The 18821-nt window shown below is 46.9% G+C and overlaps 12 non-coding genes across 12 annotated transcripts; 7 read left to right on the top strand and 5 right to left on the bottom strand.

The window, feature by feature from the left end:
- The first annotated feature begins 222 nt into the window (after nt 1-222).
- Trnaq-cug lies at nt 223-294 on the top strand. Its single transcript has one exon. It is a non-coding gene; the product is annotated as a tRNA-Gln (tRNA).
- A 358-nt stretch (nt 295-652) lies between these two features.
- Nucleotides 653-741, bottom strand: Trnay-gua. The gene is given in 2 exon segments: nt 653-688; nt 705-741. It is a non-coding gene; the product is annotated as a tRNA-Tyr (tRNA).
- A 248-nt stretch (nt 742-989) lies between these two features.
- Trnaq-cug lies at nt 990-1061 on the top strand. The gene has a single exon. It is a non-coding gene; the product is annotated as a tRNA-Gln (tRNA).
- Nucleotides 1062-6118: 5057 nt separating this feature from the next.
- On the top strand, nt 6119-6190 carry Trnaq-cug. The gene has a single exon. It is a non-coding gene; the product is annotated as a tRNA-Gln (tRNA).
- A 358-nt stretch (nt 6191-6548) lies between these two features.
- Trnay-gua lies at nt 6549-6637 on the bottom strand. Its single transcript is given in 2 exon segments — nt 6549-6584; nt 6601-6637. It is a non-coding gene; the product is annotated as a tRNA-Tyr (tRNA).
- Nucleotides 6638-6885: 248 nt separating this feature from the next.
- Nucleotides 6886-6957, top strand: Trnaq-cug. The gene has a single exon. It is a non-coding gene; the product is annotated as a tRNA-Gln (tRNA).
- Nucleotides 6958-7315: 358 nt separating this feature from the next.
- Nucleotides 7316-7404, bottom strand: Trnay-gua. The gene is given in 2 exon segments: nt 7316-7351; nt 7368-7404. It is a non-coding gene; the product is annotated as a tRNA-Tyr (tRNA).
- Nucleotides 7405-7652: 248 nt separating this feature from the next.
- Nucleotides 7653-7724, top strand: Trnaq-cug. The gene has a single exon. It is a non-coding gene; the product is annotated as a tRNA-Gln (tRNA).
- A 6251-nt stretch (nt 7725-13975) lies between these two features.
- Nucleotides 13976-14047, top strand: Trnaq-cug. The gene has a single exon. It is a non-coding gene; the product is annotated as a tRNA-Gln (tRNA).
- Nucleotides 14048-14405: 358 nt separating this feature from the next.
- Nucleotides 14406-14494, bottom strand: Trnay-gua. Its single transcript is given in 2 exon segments — nt 14406-14441; nt 14458-14494. It is a non-coding gene; the product is annotated as a tRNA-Tyr (tRNA).
- A 248-nt stretch (nt 14495-14742) lies between these two features.
- On the top strand, nt 14743-14814 carry Trnaq-cug. Its single transcript has one exon. It is a non-coding gene; the product is annotated as a tRNA-Gln (tRNA).
- A 358-nt stretch (nt 14815-15172) lies between these two features.
- Trnay-gua lies at nt 15173-15261 on the bottom strand. Its single transcript is given in 2 exon segments — nt 15173-15208; nt 15225-15261. It is a non-coding gene; the product is annotated as a tRNA-Tyr (tRNA).
- Between the last annotated feature and the right edge of the window lie 3560 nt (nt 15262-18821).

Below are 18821 nucleotides of genomic sequence, written 5' to 3'. Positions count from 1 at the left end.
ATTGCTTTACGTCCGTCCCTGTCTTTCGTTTCCACACACTGCTACTCAGCGCTGCCATATAGACGCACAGGAAATGCAGTCATCGGCTGCAAGTGCAAACATTGCCCAGATTAAGTTTTATAATGCTCGATAGTGTCAATTATGTTAAAAAATGCAAGTAGGAAGTGTCTGAAGTACGTCAGAACACTGCTAAGTGTATTTACGAGTCCCATTCTCCTGTCTGGTTCCATGGTGTAACGGTTAGCACTCTGGACTCTGAATCCAGCGATCCGAGTTCGAATCTCGGTGGAACCTTCGTTTAGTCTAAATTTTCTGTAATAAGCGTTTCTCGCCGAGGAAGTAACAGCGATAGGCTCAGGGGTGTAGTTTCTACGTTTGTATTAAAAACGAGATGTCTATGAAACGGCTGAATATTGGTGCGACTATGTGACCTATATAGCACATTAAACGAGTAATGCCTGTAAGAGCAAGCAATTTTACTATAATTCGAAGAAATATCATTATCCTACGAAGGCTAAGAATCCCATGATTATCAACTAGCTACTAGAAGCTGAGCAAATGAATTTCCTTTAAAATAGGTTTAAAACATAGGGAGGTTCTGACCGAGTGGGCATGCTCTGGAGCCTGTTTGCTCCTGAGATTAGAAAAACAGTCCTCTGGGCCGGATTTGAACCAGCGACCTATGGATAACTGTGAATCTTCCACTACAGTCCACCGCTCTACCAACTGAGCTACCAGAGGCTCTGCATACTTTCTTATTCGTACTGATTGCTTTACGTCCGTCCCTGTCTTTCGTTTCCACACACTGCTACTCAGCGCTGCCATATAGACGCACAGGAAATGCAGTCATCGGCTGCAAGTGCAAACATTGCCCAGATTAAGTTTTATAATGCTCGATAGTGTCAATTATGTTAAAAAATGCAAGTAGGAAGTGTCTGAAGTACGTCAGAACACTGCTAAGTGTATTTACGAGTCCCATTCTCCTGTCTGGTTCCATGGTGTAACGGTTAGCACTCTGGACTCTGAATCCAGCAATCCGAGTTCGAATCTCGGTGGAACCTTCGTTTAGTCTAAATTTTCTGTAATAAGCGTTTCTCGCCGAGGAAGTAACAGCGATAGGCTCAGGGGTGTAGTTTCTACGTTTGTATTAAAAACGAGATGTCTATGAAACGGCTGAATATTGGTGCGACTATGTGACCTATATAGCACATTAAACGAGTAATGCCTGTAAGAGCAAGCAATTTTACTATAATTCGAAGAAATATCATTATCCTACGAAGGCTAAGAATCCCATGATTATCAACTAGCTACTAGAAGCTGAGCAAATGAATTTCCTTTAAAATAGGTTTAAAACATAGGGAGGTTCTGACCGAGTGGGCATGCTCTGGAGCCTGTTTGCTCCTGAGATTAGAAAAACAGTCCTCTGGGCCGGATTTGAACCAGCGACCTATGGATAACTGTGAATCTTCCACTACAGTCCACCGCTCTACCAACTTTTTTTTTTTTTTTTTTTTTTACGACTTTTTTTTTTCTTTTTTTTTTTTTTTTTTCCACCTCTCTACCAACTTTCTTTTTAAGAAGCCTTAACCACTTTTTTTTTAATTTTTTTTTTTTTTTTTTATTTTTATTTATTTTTATACATTACAACATGAAAATGAAGAAGCCCCTCCTGGGCCAAAATCATATAGTTCCCTTCCGGAACGCATGTCCGCTGGGGACAGTAGGGAGATAGACTTTCCGGCCTTCCGGACGCTAGGCCGTCTTCTCGATGCTAATTTATAACCGGTGAATTCGGAGAGGTTTTTTTTTTTTTTTTTTTTTTATTTTATTTTTTTTTTTTTTTTTTAATTGTTGCATGGATTCTTCGTGTATCGTTACACAATTGTTACCTGTGTAGATACCAGCATCGCCATACAGCGATATATAGACTAACTGCTCATGCCTATCGTCAACGGTTCGCCAGAAAGTCTTCAAACACCTTCATAAGAAAATGGGCATAATGTTTGCGGTATGTCTGTGTTCGCTTCAGTATCCAGTGTTGGGTCTCCAAGAATGATCTGTACTCGCCCACGTCATGCTCCGACGTGCTGAATAGGTAGTACACAGTTATCCCCATTAACCAATGTACTGCGTGTCTCTTCGTTCGCGGGTACGGGGTATCATCAGGGCAGAGTAGGGACATCATTGAAATGGCGTGCGGCGCCGTGCGTTGGATGAAGGCCAATAGGCGACAAAGCAGTTGGCACACGTCCTTTGCAGCCCCGCAAACTAGCCGGTGGAGGTCCGTATCGTGCAGTTGGCACGTCGGGCAAAGCGGCGACGCCGCGAGATGAATCTGGTTCAGACGTGACTGCGTCGGGTATTTACGATTCACGTAATAGTACCATGTGGCCCGCGCCGCCGTCAGTAAGTTAGGGGGGTGGATATTGCACCAGACCGCAGTCCAGTCGTACCGAGGATATTTGCTTTCGACCACGTTCCGGCGCTGTCGCAACATGAGGGTGCCGTACACACTGCGGACTGCGGGCAGGTCGTCAATAGGCAGCATCTTCCGCAGGTAACTGTAGTCCAGCAGAAAAGTCCGGCAGTGGCACAAGGCCGTTGGGATGTGGTGAATATCGATCGGCGGGTCCAGGTTGGGGGGCACGATTTCCGTCAGGAGGAAGGAGATCAGACGGTTATGGTCGCGTTTCCAATGCCATAGCGTCAGTCGCACGAACAACGCCAAGGCCTTGACGTAGACATTGATGAGTCCGAGGCCGCCAGCTGTCAGCGGGAGAGTGAGCGTCGCGTGACTTACTTTAAAGAGATGTCCGTGGTTCACGTAATGGCCGAAGACTGCCTGGAGTCTGTCCGCTGTCGCCCGCGGCATGGGAAATATTCGCGCTATATATATAATCTTCGACACCAGGTAGGCGTTAACGAATTCGACCTTCTGCAGCGCATCGAGGGACCGTAAGGTGTGTAGTCGGATACTGGCGCGGATATTGTGCAAGAGGCGTTTGTAGTTGAGAGCGATCGTGCGGCGCATATTCTTAGTGTACGTTACTCCCAAACATTTCATCTCTGTAAGCACCTTAATGCGGGGTTCTGGTTGCGCGGGTAACCCGCGTCCAATGTGCATAATTCCCGATTTCCGCCTGTTGAGCTGTGCACCAGCCGCTTTGCCGTATCTCTCAATCAGAGCTATTGCCATATCAACCTCTGCGTTCGAACGTACTAAGATGACGACATCATCCGCGTAAGCCCGGTACACAAATTTATCTTCTCGCATAGTGACGCCCCGTAGCGTTGTGTGGAGTTGAACCAACAGCGGCTCAATCGCGAGGGCAAACAAGCTCATGGAGAGGGGACACCCCTGTCTGACAGAGCAGTGTATCTGTACGGGTCCTGCTAAAAGTCCGTTTACTAAGATCATTGACTCTGATCCATGAAGAAGCCGCAAGACAGACGCAATGAGCCGTTGTGGAACACTCATCGCCGTCATTGTTTCGCGGAGAAAGTCATGGCCGACTGCATCAAAGGCTTTTTCTAAGTCGACAGCAAGCATGGCACCTTGCATTCTACACGCATCTGCGATGGCTATCAGATCACGGTAGTCACACAACGCCATATGAATACCGCGATTGTCACCGACTCCAGTCTGGTCTTTTCCCGTTAACAGTGTAAGGGCCGGTCGGAAGCGAAGGGCCAGGAGTCGTGCAAAGAGTTTGTGCATCAATTCCGGCCGATAACACTGCTTAACAGTGATTACAGAGTATCCGGAAGATGTCTTCGGGACTGGAATGATTAGTCCCTGCGTAAATTCGCGAGGGACTGCCACCTCAGGATTGAGTAGCTCCTGGCACATCTGTCTCAACATCGGCGTGAGGATACTTTGAAATTCTCTGTAGAATTCTATAGGCAGTCCATCGGGCCCAGGGGCTTTATTCTTGCGACCCTTGGCCAAGGCCGTCGCCACTTCCTCTTCCGTCACATCTTCCTGCAGTGCATCAACAGTGGCGCGATCGAGTCGGCGCGGCAGGGCCGTGAGTATGTCATTAAGTGCCTCTCGATCTGGCGTCTTCTGCGAGTACAGACTGGCATAGTACTCCACGAACCCTTTTTTGATCTCGGCCTGTGTGGTTAACCGCCGGCCGTCCACCGTCCGAAGTGCCGTGATGAGTTTGCGTGTATACTGCCGCTTTTCCCCTACCACGTGGTGCAATGAGGGTCGTTCGTGCGCGACCTCATATCCCAGTCGTGCTCGAATGACGGTTCCATCCATCTTGTGGCGCATGAGATGCAACAGTTTGGCTTTGACGCGGTTGATTTCCACAAGACTAACCGGTCGTTGTGCGGGACGGTTGTACATGTCACGGAGAACACTAAAGTAAAATTCCACCGTCGCATTGTACCATTGCATCCGCTCGCGGGAGTAGTTCATTAGTGTCCTCCTCAAGGCCGGTTTGGCGCAATGTAGCCACCAGAGGAGCACCGACTGATAGGCGTGTGTGCGACGTAAGCAGTTCGTCCAGGTTTCGGTGACTTGTACACGGCAATCACGATCCTGCAGAACAGCGACATTCAATTTCCACAATCCTCTGCCGCGATAGGTTGCCTGGCGCGCCAGAGTGATGGTGCAGATATACGCCAAATGATCTGAAAAGATCGTCGGCCAGAGTTCCGACTGCTGAAGACTGAGACGAAGCCCGCGCGACGTGTATATGCGGTCCAGGCGGCTCGCTGACGTAGCCGTGAAGTACGTGAACCCCGGCGCGTCTCCATGAAGGCAGGTCCATGTGTCCAGCAAGGCCATGTCACGTATAATGGCAGAGAGCTCCGGGCATGTGTTGTAGTTCGGCGTCTGGTCGCGGGGTGACAGCACGCAGTTGAAGTCACCTCCGAAAACGACGTGATCATACCTGCCCGCGAACAGGGGCATTATGTCAGTCCAATAGAATTCCGAGCGGGCGCCTCTATTACTTGAGCCAGATGGAGCGTAGACATTAATGATGCGGACGCCAGCGAGCGTAAGCGCTGTACCTCTCGCCGAAGGTAGAAAAGCGACGTCCGTAACTTCGAGACCCTCTTTGGTTAAAATGGCAGTGCCCAATTCGTGTGCGGTACCAGGATGGACATGAGCGGTATATGTGCGCAAGGACTGGAGATCCGACTCCCTGACCTCCTGTAACAGGGCGATATCGACTTCCGCCGCTCGTAACATGTCACTGAGAAGCTGCAGTTTACGAGCACTGCTGATTTTATTAATGTTGATTGTCGCTATGCGATACGCCTGTTGAGGGTTCATTGGACACATCGCCGCGGCACCTTCTGCTTTTAGGTTCGCTGTGCTTTCTCCGACCCGTCGATCGGCTCACTTGATCCTGGTCGGAATGCGTTACCCATGGTACCATGGGTGTCGTCCACGGCCAGTGGTTTATCCGTCGGTCCGGAATCCTGAGCGTCAATCTCAACATCATCAGCCCAATTTACTTCATTATGCACAGGGGCGGGGCGGAGCAAGTTCGGAAGGTTGCGATCCGGCTCATCACATGGTTCAAGGGGTCGCGTCGTACTCACATCCATAGGGGTCGCACTGCAGGCGTCAACGCCACCGTGACCAGGGGGGCTGGCCTCTCGCTGCGTAGGGGCCTGGTCTGTTGCAGAACTCGTCGCCGGAGTGCCGCGCTGCGTTTGCGCAATCCGTGTGGCTTTTTCACGATATGGGCGAGCTGCTTCGCCAGCATCTGGGGGAGCGATACGTTGTTTCTTGCGCTTCTTTTGTTGGTGCCGAGAAGTATGGGCTTCCTCCGCGTCTGAAGGTTGAGACTGTCCCGCACTAGGTGTTTCGGAGTCCGCTCCCGTCTCACCCACTGAGCTACCAGAGGCTCTGCATACTTTCTTATTCGTACTGATTGCTTTACGTCCGTCCCTGTCTTTCGTTTCCACACACTGCTACTCAGCGCTGCCATATAGACGCACAGGAAATGCAGTCATCGGCTGCAAGTGCAAACATTGCCCAGATTAAGTTTTATAATGCTCGATCGTGTCAATTAGGTTAAAAAATGCAAGTAGGAAGTGTCTGAAGTACGTCAGTATACTGCTAAATGTATTTACGCGTCCCATGGTCGTGTCTGGTTCCATGGTGTAACGGTTAGCACTCTGGACTCTGAATCCAGCGATCCGAGTTCGAATCTCGGTGGAACCTTCGTTTAGTCTAAATTTTCTGTAATAAGCGTTTCTCGTCGAGGAAGTATCAGCGATAGGCTCAGGGATTTAGTTTCTACGTTTGTGTTAAAAACGAGACGTCTATGAAACGGCTGAATATTGGTGCGACGATATGACCTATATAGCACATTAAACGAGTAATGCCTGTAAGAGCAAGCAATTTTACGATAATTCGAAGAAATATCATTATCCTACGAAGGCTAAGACTCCCATGATTATCAACTAGCTATTACTAGCTGAGCAAATGAATTTCCTTTAAAATAGGTTTAAAACATAGGGAGGTTCTGACCGAGTGGGCATGCTCTGGAGCCTCTTTGCTCCTGAGATTAGAAAAACAGTCCTCTGGGCCGGATTTGAACCAGCGACCTATGGATAACTGTGAATCCTCCACTACAGTCCACCGCTCTACCAACTGAGCTACCAGAGGCTCTGCATACTTTCTTGTTCGTTCTGATTGCTTTACGTCCGTCCCTGTCTTTCGTTTCCACACACTGCTACTCAGCGCGCCCATATAGACGCACAGGAAATGCAGTCATCGGCTGCAACTGCAAACATTGCCCAGATTAAGTTTTATAATGCTCGATCGTGTCAATTAGGTTAAAAAATGCAAGTAGGAAGTGTCTGAAGTACGTCAGTATACTGCTAAATGTATTTACGCGTCCCATGGTCGTGTCTGGTTCCATGGTGTAACGGTTAGCACTCTGGACTCTGAATCGAGCGATCCGAGTTCGAATCTCGGTGGAACCTTCGTTTAGTCTAAATTTTCTGTAATAAGCGTTTCTCGTCGAGGAAGTATCAGCGATAGGCTCAGGGATTTAGTTTCTACGTTTGTGTTAAAAACGAGACGTCTATGAAACGGCTGAATATTGGTGCGACGATATGACCTATATAGCACATTAAACGAGTAATGCCTGTAAGAGCAAGCAATTTTACGATAATTCGAAGAAATATCATTATCCTACGAAGGCTAAGACTCCCATGATTATCAACTAGCTATTACTAGCTGAGCAAATGAATTTCCTTTAAAATAGGTTTAAAACATAGGGAGGTTCTGACCGAGTGGGCATGCTCTGGAGCCTCTTTGCTCCTGAGATTAGAAAAACAGTCCTCTGGGCCGGATTTGAACCAGCGACCTATGGATAACTGTGAATCCTCCACTACAGTCCACCGCTCTACCAACTGAGCTACCAGAGGCTCTGCATACTTTCTTGTTCGTTCTGATTGCTTTACGTCCGTCCCTGTCTTTCGTTTCCACACACTGCTACTCAGCGCGCCCATATAGACGCACAGGAAATGCAGTCATCGGCTGCAACTGCAAACATTGCCCAGATTAAGTTTTATAATGCTCGATCGTGTCAATTAGGTTAAAAAATGTAAGTAGGAAGTGTCTGAAGTACGTCAGTATACTGCTAAATGTATTTACGCGTCCCATGGTCGTGTCTGGTTCCATGGTGTAACGGTTAGCACTCTGGACTCTGAATCCAGCGATCCGAGTTCGAATCTCGGTGGAACCTTCGTTTAGTCTAAATTTTCTGTAATAAGCGTTTCTCGTCGAGGAAGTATCAGCGATAGGCTCAGGGATTTAGTTTCTACGTTTGTGTTTTAAACGAGACGTCTATGAAACGGCTGAATATTGGTGCGACGATATGACCTATATAGCACATTAAACGAGTAATGCCTGTAAGAGCAAGCAATTTTACGATAATTCGAAGAAATATCATTATCCTACGAAGGCTAAGACTCCCATGATTATCAACTAGCTATTACTAGCTGAGCAAATGAATTTCCTTTAAAATAGGTTTAAAACATAGGGAGGTTCTGACCGAGTGGGCATGCTCTGGAGCCTCTTTGCTCCTGAGATTAGAAAAACAGTCCTCTGGGCCGGATTTGAACCAGCGACCTATGGATAAGTGTGAATCCTCCACTACAGTCCACCGCTCTACCAACTTTTTTTTTTTTTTTTTTTTTTTTTTTTTTTTTTTTTTTTTTTTTTTTTTTTTTTTTACGGGCCTCCATTCACCCCTTATAGCCCGTCCTTCTGCTCGCCATTTAGTCGCCTTCGTCGGCGCGGCATCAATGGCCTTTAATTTAAGGAAAATGAAAACCGTTGTGGATTACATGCGTCGTTCAGATACAAGCATCCATAGGAAGTAAATAGGAACTGAAATTTATTGCGGCTCCATTGCCTCGTGGTAACAGAAAACGTCAAAGAAGTTAAAAGGAAAGTGAAAATCCATTTCTTCGAAAATAGAAGAGCTTTGTTTTGAACTCTGCGAAATTGAGAGAGAACTAAAATATTTCTCGAAAACAGAAAACTGAATTTTCTTCTTCTTGCAAAATGAAGCTTGAAATCTTGCCAATCGATTACTTCAGAGGTGTTTGTAACTCGTGGTTCGGTCAACATGACGTAGTATTCGCCGTATAGATGGTCCGTCTTATCTTTAGTGAGTATCTGCTGAATGTTCGTTAACATTGAATTCAATCAATTGATCTAGCAGTCACTTTGTGTTTACGTTATAGTTTTGAGCAGGTAGTTGGCGAAGTTATCCTTATAGTTTTTCGTTTTCATTAGTATATGGTGGTTAGTTGTAAGATAGACCCAGAAGTCTTCTTTACTCTTTTCTCCTTTTGTAAATAAGTAATGTACAGTAGCGGCTTTTAACCAGTTTAGAGCGTTCCTTCTCGTCCGTGGGTACGGGGTATCGTCCGGCGTCAGAAAGGCAGCAGGGGTTATGTATCTGGGCGATGTTCGACTGATGAGTGCTAACTTGTTCGTGATATATTCCCATATATCTTTTACGTTGTCGCACACAAACCTGTGTTCATCAGTATCTATTAAATTACACGTTGTGCACAAAGGTGATTCTGCGAGGTGTATGTTATGTAGTTTGGAGTTAGTGGCCAATTTTCTGTTAACTGCGAAATACCAAGTGGCTTTCATTGTTGACGGCAAGTACGGACAATGGATGTTCTCCCAGATTACCTTCCAGTCGAAAAGGTTGTATTTGTCTTCGATGTTATTTTTCTTCTTATCTTTCAGTAATTCCTGGTAAACGTGTTTCACTGTCTTCATTTCCTGTTCGGGGATCCTTGTTTGTACATAACTGTACTCCAGTAAAAACCATTTTAAATGGTAAAGTCCGTTTGGAATATGTTGCACCGTGATTGGTGGACTGAGGTCGGCGGGAGCTATCTCAGTAAGCAGGTGAGCAGCGAGACTATCAGCTGAGTGTTTCCATTGGTGGAAAGTTTTTGATATGTATAAAGCTTGCGCCTTCTTTCCAACATCGACAAGATTTAAGCCACCATTATTTGTGGCAAGCGTTAAGGTGTCAAACTGAATTTTAAAAATGTGGTGATGGCTGACAAACTGTCCTAAAGCTGACATAATTCGTTTTGCAGTGAGTGCAGAAATTGGTAAAACTTGAGCGATATAATTGAGTTTCGAGGTGAGGTATACATTTGCGACCGTTACTTTCTGAATTTCATTTAGTTTTCGTACACTGTGTTCTCGTATGCTGGCACGAATAGTCCGTAGAAGCTTTCTATAGTTGGTTGCAATGGTGTGCCGAATGTTACTCTGAAAATCAATTCCAAGACACTTGAAGATCTTCAGCTGACGTAGTTGTCCGTGAGGGTGCGATCCTAGGCCGCGGCCAATATTGAATATTCCAGACTTTGTCCAGTTTAGTTGTGCACCCGACGCTTGCTCATATTGCCTGACTAGCTGTAGTGCGGTCTCCACTTCAGTTCTATTTAGTACAAGGAAACCGACATCGTCTGCATACGCCTTGCACACTACTCGGGAGCCATGTATTACGACGCCCTGTAAACTTTGCGTCAGGGTAGCTAACAAAGGCTCAATGGCAATCGCAAAAAGCGCCATGGACATTGGGCAGCCCTGCCTGACGGAACTGGCTATCTCTATCGCTCGGGTAGGTTGGCCATTGATGATGACTCTGGATAAATTATTCGCTACCATCTGTTGTATAATCGCGACGAACCCAGGTGGAAAGCCCATCGCATACATGGTACGAAAGAGATACTGGTGGTTGACCCTGTCAAAGGCTTTGTCGAAGTCCAAGGACATGATGGCACATTTCAGCTTACAGACTTCCGCAATGGAGATTAAATCACGGTAGTCGCACAAAGTCTGTTGAATTTTCCGATCCTTTCCCACACTGGTCTGGTAAGGGCCAATGATACTGGTCATTGTAGATTTAAGCCTGTGGGCCAAAAGTCTCGCAAAGATTTTATAGTCGCTGTTGAGCAGCGTTATCGGTCTTAGTTTTTTTACGTTTGCTCTGCCTGAGTTTTTTTTAATTAGAACGACAATGCCTTCACAGAAGCTGGTGGGGATCACGTTGTTGTGGTCTAGAAGTTCGTTACAGATGCAAATGATCTTCGCCTTTATGGTGTTCCAGAATGTTTGATAGAATTCGGCGGGAATTCCGTCAGGTCCGGGGGATTTATTCTTGGCACTTTCCCAGAGTACATATTCCACGTCTTCTTCGGTTGCCACGTCTAATAGCTTTTCCGCGTCCACGAGACTGACTCTGTTGCGCAAATTATTCAAAAGAGCATCCTGCGCTTGCACGTTAACTTCTTTATTGGACATCAAGGTGGTGAAGTAGTTTAGCACCGCCGCTTTAATCTCGTTGTGCGTAGTCAGCGTTGCGCCATCCTCAGCAATTAACTCCGTCAGTATTTTACGGGACCCTTTCCTACTTTCTTGGATCATATGGTAGACTGAGGTGAGTTCTTGGTGTACAGTAGTCTGGACCCGTGACCTGACTTTGTAGCCTTCTAGCTGCGTCCTCCTTAGGGTTAGGATTTTGGCCTGGATTTTCTTAATTCGTTGACAATTCTCGACAGCCGAAGTGCCGAGCATATACAGTTCCCGCAGACAATGAAAATAGAAATTGATCGTCCTTTGAAGCCAAAAGCCCTTTTCTCGTGCGTAGTTCATGAAACACTACCTAATTTTAGGTTTGGCGCACCTGAGCCACCAATCAATGGCCGAATTATAAGAGGCAAATCTGTGCTCACATTCTCGCCAGGTATTGAGGAAGGCTTCTTGACACGCCGAGTCTTGTAGATGTGAAACATTTAATTTCCACAGGCCCCTGTATCGACACGTCCGTTGTCGGTCGAGAGTGATAGTACAGATGTATGCAGCATGATCTGAGAACGCCACTGGCCATACTTCTGACTGCAGAATGTTATTCCTCAAAGTGGGTGTGACATAAATGCGATCGAGACGGCTTGCCGAATGGGTCGTGATATGGGTAAACCCAGGTGCTGCACCATGCTTGAGCTCCCAAGAGTCAACTAAGCGCAAGTCTCGTACAATTCGTTCCAGTTCAAGTGATTTGTTAAGATTGGGAGTTTGGTCCTTTGCACTGATGACACAGTTAAAGTCGCCTCCGAAGATGACATTGTCGTGGCGGACGCCAAAGAGAGGAACTATTTCTTCTTTAAAGAATTCTGCTCTTTGACGTCTATTACTGGAACCGGATGGGGCATATACATTAATTAGTCTGTTGTTATAAAAAGTGCCCGCAATGCCCCTACTGTTCGGCAGTTTCGTGACGTCATGAATAATGATACCTTCCTTCACAATAAAAGCTGTACCTAATTCGCAACTGGCCCCAGGATTAGTGATGACATTATAACCTGGTATGCAATCAAGTCCGATCTCTGCTACTTCTTGTACAAACAAAATGTCTACATCAGCTGCATATAAAAAGTCTTTTAAATGTTGTAGTTTAAGAGCGCTGCGTATCTTATTAATATTGAGAGTAGCAAGTCGATAGGCCTGTGGCGGAATTGTGTAGGACTAAACAGGAACAAGACCTAAAACCAGTCCGATATCAAACAGAAATAACGCTGGAAATACAAGTCACGTCGTAAAAGCACTTTGGAAGCAATTCCAGATAACAAAAACATGTATTGACAGTCACTTTAAAGGCAGAGTTAAAAATATTCTCCGTTTGAGAAGGGAGCAGTCGTGCGTTCTTTTTGCGCGGTAGACTCTGTCGAGGCGTTAGCTTTCTCATTAACATCGTCGTCTTTGGAGACTGAAGTTACGGCTGTCACCGCTTCGGAAGTATCCATACTGTCGACGTCGGCAGTGGATTCTGTATCGTCTGCCCAACTAGTTGGCGGTGGCTGTGTCGAGGGCGTTACCGACTCGTGAGCAGGATAGAGTTTGACCATGCGGACATCACAGTCGGCTCGGAGTTGAGTTGACTGTTCGGGGTTCAGAGGTAGAGCATCTGAGACATTGTCAATGACTGATGGTAAACTGGCTGAAGGATGATCATGGTTTGTGCTATCAGATGCTTTGTCACTGAGTTGTTCACCTATCTGTTTAGCCTTTTCGCGCAGAACCGGTGCCATCTGTTCTGCGCCCTGGCGGGCAACTCTCCGTTTTTTAGTTTTTCTGGGAGACGTACGATGTTGTGGGCCTTGATCGGAACCTGCTGGAGATTCCCCCCGCGGAGTAGCAGCGGCCGATGGGGACGCAGCCGTTTGCATGTCGGATGCCTGTTCTTCTGTGACTACGACGGACGGCGATATTTCTATGGGTTTAGGTGGGGTCTCTTCCGGCGTTGCAACAGTCTCCATTCGCGTCACTGTCGCAGGCACTACAGTATTTTCACTGACTTCGGTGACCGTGGATATATCCGGAAGCCCACGCGCTGCGGCGACGTACGTCACAGGCAGTGATGTCATCGCGGGGGGCCTGGCAGCCTCGCCGGCAGGCAGCTGCGCCACTCGCCTCTGCACGCATTCGGCACGCACGTGACCTGTCGAGTTGCATGCGGCACACGTTCGAGGCTGATCATCGTACATGACTATCGCACGATACCCGCATACGTTTACATAAGACGGGATGTGCTTCTGCAGCTCGAGTTTCAATTGCCGCACCCCATTAAGAACCGGGAACTTATGTGCACTAGACCAACGTTCCGCAATATTGCTTATGATTTTACCGTAAGGACAGAGCACTGCGTTGATCTGTTCACTGGTTATTTCAAAGGGAAGTTCAAAAATTCTAACAGTCCGTATTCCTAGGCCGGCATGCGAAACAGCAACTTCTCCCACATTTCCATCACTATGTTTAAACTTTAGGATACCACCACAAGATTCAACGATTTTCTCACACATCTCTGATCGAGCTAATTTAACGAAAACGGTGCTACTGACAATCGAAAGATGTATCCCGATTATGTCCTCAAGTCCTATCTTTACTTCATCTTCTAACCATTGCTCAACTTCAAAAGATTTGGGTCGGACAAAATTTCTGTCAAAAGTAAACTTCAGTGTGTCTTTCCTACTCGGTTGAGACATCACGAAATCGAGTTCATTGGCATATCACACCAAAACACTGGTAGACACTGAAGCAAGCGCAGCGACTCACCACACGTAAACAGCGACGGCGCGGCGCGCAGCACAGCACGTCCGACCTCGACCGCGTCCGCCGGCTGACTGACCAACTGAGCTACCAGAGGCTCTGCATACTTTCTTGTTCGTCCTGATTGCTTTACGTCCGTCCCTGTCTTTCGTTTCCACACACTGCTACTCAGCGCGCCCATATAGACGCACAGGAAATGCAGTCATCGGCTGCAACTGCAAACATTGCCCAGATTAAGTTTTATAATGCTCGATCGTGTCAATTAGGTTAAAAAATGCAAGTAGGAAGTGTCTGAAGTACGTCAGTATACTGCTAAATGTATTTACGCGTCCCATGGTCGTGTCTGGTTCCATGGTGTAACGGTTAGCACTCTGGACTCTGAATCCAGCGATCCGAGTTCGAATCTCGGTGGAACCTTCGTTTAGTCTAAATTTTCTGTAATAAGCGTTTCTCGTCGAGGAAGTATCAGCGATAGGCTCAGGGATTTAGTTTCTACGTTTGTGTTAAAAACGAGACGTCTATGAAACGGCTGAATATTGGTGCGACGATATGACCTATATAGCACATTAAACGAGTAATGCCTGTAAGAGCAAGCAATTTTACGATAATTCGAAGAAATATCATTATCCTACGAAGGCTAAGACTCCCATGATTATCAACTAGCTATTACTAGCTGAGCAAATGAATTTCCTTTAAAATAGGTTTAAAACATAGGGAGGTTCTGACCGAGTGGGCATGCTCTGGAGCCTCTTTGCTCCTGAGATTCGAAAAACAGTCCTCTGGGCCGGATTTGAACCAGCGACCTATGGATAACTGTGAATCCTCCACTACAGTCAACCGCTCTACCAACTGAGCTACCAGAGGCTCTGCATACTTTCTTGTTCGTTCTGATTGCTTTACGTCCGTCCCTGTCTTTCGTTTCCACACACTGCTACTCAGCGCGCCCATATAGACGCACAGGAAATGCAGTCATCGGCTGCAACTGCAAACATTGCCCAGATTAAGTATTATAATGCTCGATCGTGTCAATTAGGTTAAAAAATGCAAGTAGGAAGTGTCTGAAGTACGTCAGTATACTGCTAAATGTATTTACGCGTCCCATGGTCGTGTCTGGTTCCATGGTGTAACGGTTAGCACTCTGGACTCTGAATCCAGCGATCCGAGTTCGAATCTCGGTGGAACCTTCGTTTAGTCTAAATTTTCTGTAATAAGCGTTTCTCGTCGAGGAAGTATCAGCGATAGGCTCAGGGATTTAGTTTCTACGTTTGTGTTAAAAACGAGACGTCTATGAAACGGCTGAATATTGGTGCGACGATATGACCTATATAGCACATTAAACGAGTAATGCCTGTAAGAGCAAGCAATTTTACGATAATTCGAAGAAATATCATTATCCTACGAAGGCTAAGACTCCCATGATTATCAACTAGCTATTACTAGCTGAGCAAATGAATTTCCTTTAAAATAGGTTTAAAACATAGGGAGGTTCTGACCGAGTGGGCATGCTCTGGAGCCTCTTTGCTCCTGAGATTAGAAAAACAGTCCTCTGGGCCGGATTTGAACCAGCGACCTATGGATAACTGTGAATCCTCCACTACAGTCCACCGCTCTACCAACTGAGCTACCAGAGGCTCTGCATACTTTCTTGTTCGTTCTGATTGCTTTACGTCCGTCCCTGTCTTTCGTTTCCACACACTGCTACTCAGCGCGCCCATATAGACGCACAGGAAATGCAGTCATCGGCTGCAACTGCAAACATTGCCCAGATTAAGTTTTATAATGCTCGATCGTGTCAATTAGGTTAAAAAATGCAAGTAGGAAGTGTCTGAAGTACGTCAGTATACTGCTAAATGTATTTACGCGTCCCATGGTCGTGTCTGGTTCCATGGTCAGTTCCGCTTTAGACGCCGTGCAGTGTGGACGTGCCTAGTCTTCCGCTCCGCCGTAGCGTTACGTATAGTGGACTATAGCTTTTGTTTACGTGTTGTGTTGCAACTTCTGTGAGTGTTTCTCCGTCGTTGTTTAGTACCTTGTGTTACTTTCTGTCCTTATTTCAGTGTGTTGTGTGTAGCGGTTTCGACCGCATATTTTGAAAATGTCGACCCAGGTTATTCCTCGTCAGGCTACAGTTAGTTTTACTTTTGACAAGTCAACCCGCCATGTGCAACCTAGTTCCCTTGAGATTCATGATTGGTTGGTAGATACCTTTGGTGTTCATTCGGATCAGGTGCATACTGCTTATTTTGATACCGAACTGTATGTTTTCTTTGTTAAGTTTATGGACCCACTTCAGGTTGATAAAATTCTTTCTAAATATGGTCATCAAGTTCTCTTTCGGCATCGGGATGATTCTGTAAGTACCGTGCTGCTTTCCAATGCTTCCATCACGTATACCAATGTTCGTGTTTACAACCTTCCACCGGAGGTGGATAATGTCTATCTTAAGGAGGGTCTACAAAAGTATGGTGATGTAAAGAGCATTCGCCTTGAACGCTGGTCAAGCCAACATCGCCTGCAATGTTACAGTGGTATTCGTTCAGTCGAAATGCACGTTAAGCAGAATATTCCATCTCACCTGCAGATCGGTGGATATCGTGTCCATGTAACATATAGTGGTCAGGTTGGCACCTGTTTTTTGTGCAATGAAAGTGGTCACGTGCGTACCGACTGTCCGCGGAGGGTTTTTGTTTTAAAAAATTCTCTCGAACAGCGTCGCAAGTTAACGGTCGCTGACCTCGTTGCAGGTGGTTCTGCTCTTGGTGTAGCACAGTCCAGTGGTAGTAGCGCTCCGCCACAGGTTTTGCGCACCCCTGACACAGAATTTCCTCCTTTGCGTGCTAAATCTGATGTTGTTCCGTCTGTCCCTCAGGTGGGTGTGCCACTTTTGAATAATAAGAGGCGTCGCCCACACGATGGAAATAGTACGGATGAGGATCTCCCTGAGATGCCCCAGTCCGAGCGACCGGCATCCTCCGAGCCACTGTGTACTGTAGCTGCTCCCTGTTCTCCTGAGGTAACGGTTACGGTGGCGGCTGCTGGCGCCCCTCCGGCCTCCGACGCAGCTTCTCTCGAGTCGGATCGTCGGTCGGGCCTGTTGGCGCCGTCTTCCGAACCGACTTCGATGTCACAACAAGTGGAGCCGCGACAACTTCCTGCTTCGCTGCCCCATACCTCTGCCAGCGGAGCTGCTCCGCTTCCGTCCAACTTTGCGGCCTCGGACCTTCCTGCTCACGATTCGCCTCCGTGCAGTCCATGTTTGCCGGAAGCTAGTGTAAGTGTTGACCATTCCGTTTTGTCGGAGTTTCCCCCCGCGACCCCGGATCCCGCATGTGGACCGGCGCGGGTGGTGTCGGATACAGAACTTGACCCTCCTACGTCACCGGCGGCTGAAGCTTCCTTGCCCGTCAGCCGACGCAAGTTACGCGTTCAGCCGAACGTTAATGCTGTTCGTAAAAAACCGAAGCGTAAGGGATCCGCGGAACGGGGTACCAGTCCCCCTCCCTCGGATGCCTCCGTCTCCCCTGCTATGGACTGTGACGTTGGTGCGTCGGTGTAGGTGATTTCCTTTCTCGCTTTTCTCTCTATGGTTCAAGCATACACCTTTCTTACTTTAAATGTTAACCGTATTGAGTCCGACGTTCGCATTGCCTCTTTGCGGCAGTTTATTTACGACGCCTGTGCGGACGTAGTGTTCTTGCAGGAAGTGTTGTTTTCTGATCTCTCTCTACCTGGATTTCAAACAGTTTTTAATGTCGCGCCGGAATATTCAACAGGAACTGCTCTTTTCTTTCGAGAGGGCATTCCTATTACTGACATTGAATTCCTTGACTCTGGCCGTGGGATTGGTTGTCGTCTTTTTGATCTCCGCCTCGTTGTTTTGTATGCCCCCTCTGGTTCGGGTCACACTGTGGCTCGCTCGCGCTTTTATAAAGAAGAGCTTATTTATCTTTTGCGCCAGAGTCCTCGGAGTCTCCTGCTCGGAGGCGATTTTAATTGTGTTTTACGCCCTGAAGACCAGTCCCCCAATTTTAATTATTGCCGTGATTTACATGACTTAGTTCGTACGATGCATCTGCGTGATGTTTGGGAACACAAATATCCAACCCTGGTGAAATATACGTTTTTTACCGCGTCCTCATGCAGTAGACTCGACAGATTCTATTTATCTGATTTTTTATGTGATAAAATTCTTTCTGTCGATGTTATTCCTACTAGTTTTTCTGACCATTGTGCTTTTACTGCAACTGTCAATCTTAGTCACCAACCTGCAAAACTTTATCGTTCCCAGTGGATGTTAAATGTTTCCCACCTTGCCGACAGTGCTATGGATGATGTTATAAGTGGCGTGTGGGAGCGGTGTCTTCGCTCTGTCCCGCGATACCCCTCCTTGCTGGTTTGGTGGACTGCGTTTGCCAAGCCCAAGATTCGTCAGACTTTGATTTTTTACTGTGCTGCAAGGGCGCGTGATTTTAAGAACACGTATGAATATTACTACTCTGTCCTGCGTGAACTATATGACGCAGCGGGTACCTCTCCTCTGCGGATCCATGATGTTCGTCGTATTAAAGCCAAGCTCTTGAGCCTTAAACGACGACAGATGGATGGTCTGCGAGTCAAGTCGAAACCTCACTCTCTTGTTGAAGGTGAGCTGACATCCTTGTACCACCTGCTACGGCATCACACTCGTCGTCGTCGCTCCTTCATCTCTTCTCTTACGGTGGATGATGGACGGCAGCTTATTGCACAGGAGGAAATGGTTCGTGCTCTCCATCAGTATTACGCTAGTCTCTATTCTGCCGATGATTCTGGTGAGTCTCTTTCGGATGATGTCCTTGGGGATCTAACTGCGACGATCACGCCTGACGCGAACGGCGAATTTCTCCGGGAGTTCCAGGTAGATGAGGTTTTCGATTTTATTGCTCGCTCTCCGTCCAGTAAATCGCCGGGTCCAGACGGCCTGCCTAAAGAATTTTATCTCCGTTTTTGGCCTCTTTTGGGTGGCATTTTTACGCAGATTTTAAATGAGATTGTCAGGGGGATGGATGTGCCTGCCGATTTTAAAGTAGGGAAAATTGTTTTAATTCCGAAGTCTTCTGGTCGTTTATCTGCTGCCAATCTTCGTCCGCTCACATTGCTGAATTTTGACTACAAGACAGCTGCTAGAGCGCTCAATAGCCGGTTGTCCTCTCTG

Source organism: Schistocerca americana, unplaced genomic scaffold (genome assembly GCF_021461395.2).
Source record: "Schistocerca americana isolate TAMUIC-IGC-003095 unplaced genomic scaffold, iqSchAmer2.1 HiC_scaffold_204, whole genome shotgun sequence".
Taxonomy (NCBI): Eukaryota; Metazoa; Arthropoda; class Insecta; order Orthoptera; family Acrididae; genus Schistocerca; species Schistocerca americana.
The sequence above is the reverse complement of the archived record's forward strand: the minus strand, read 5'-3'. Positions and strand labels throughout refer to the sequence as shown.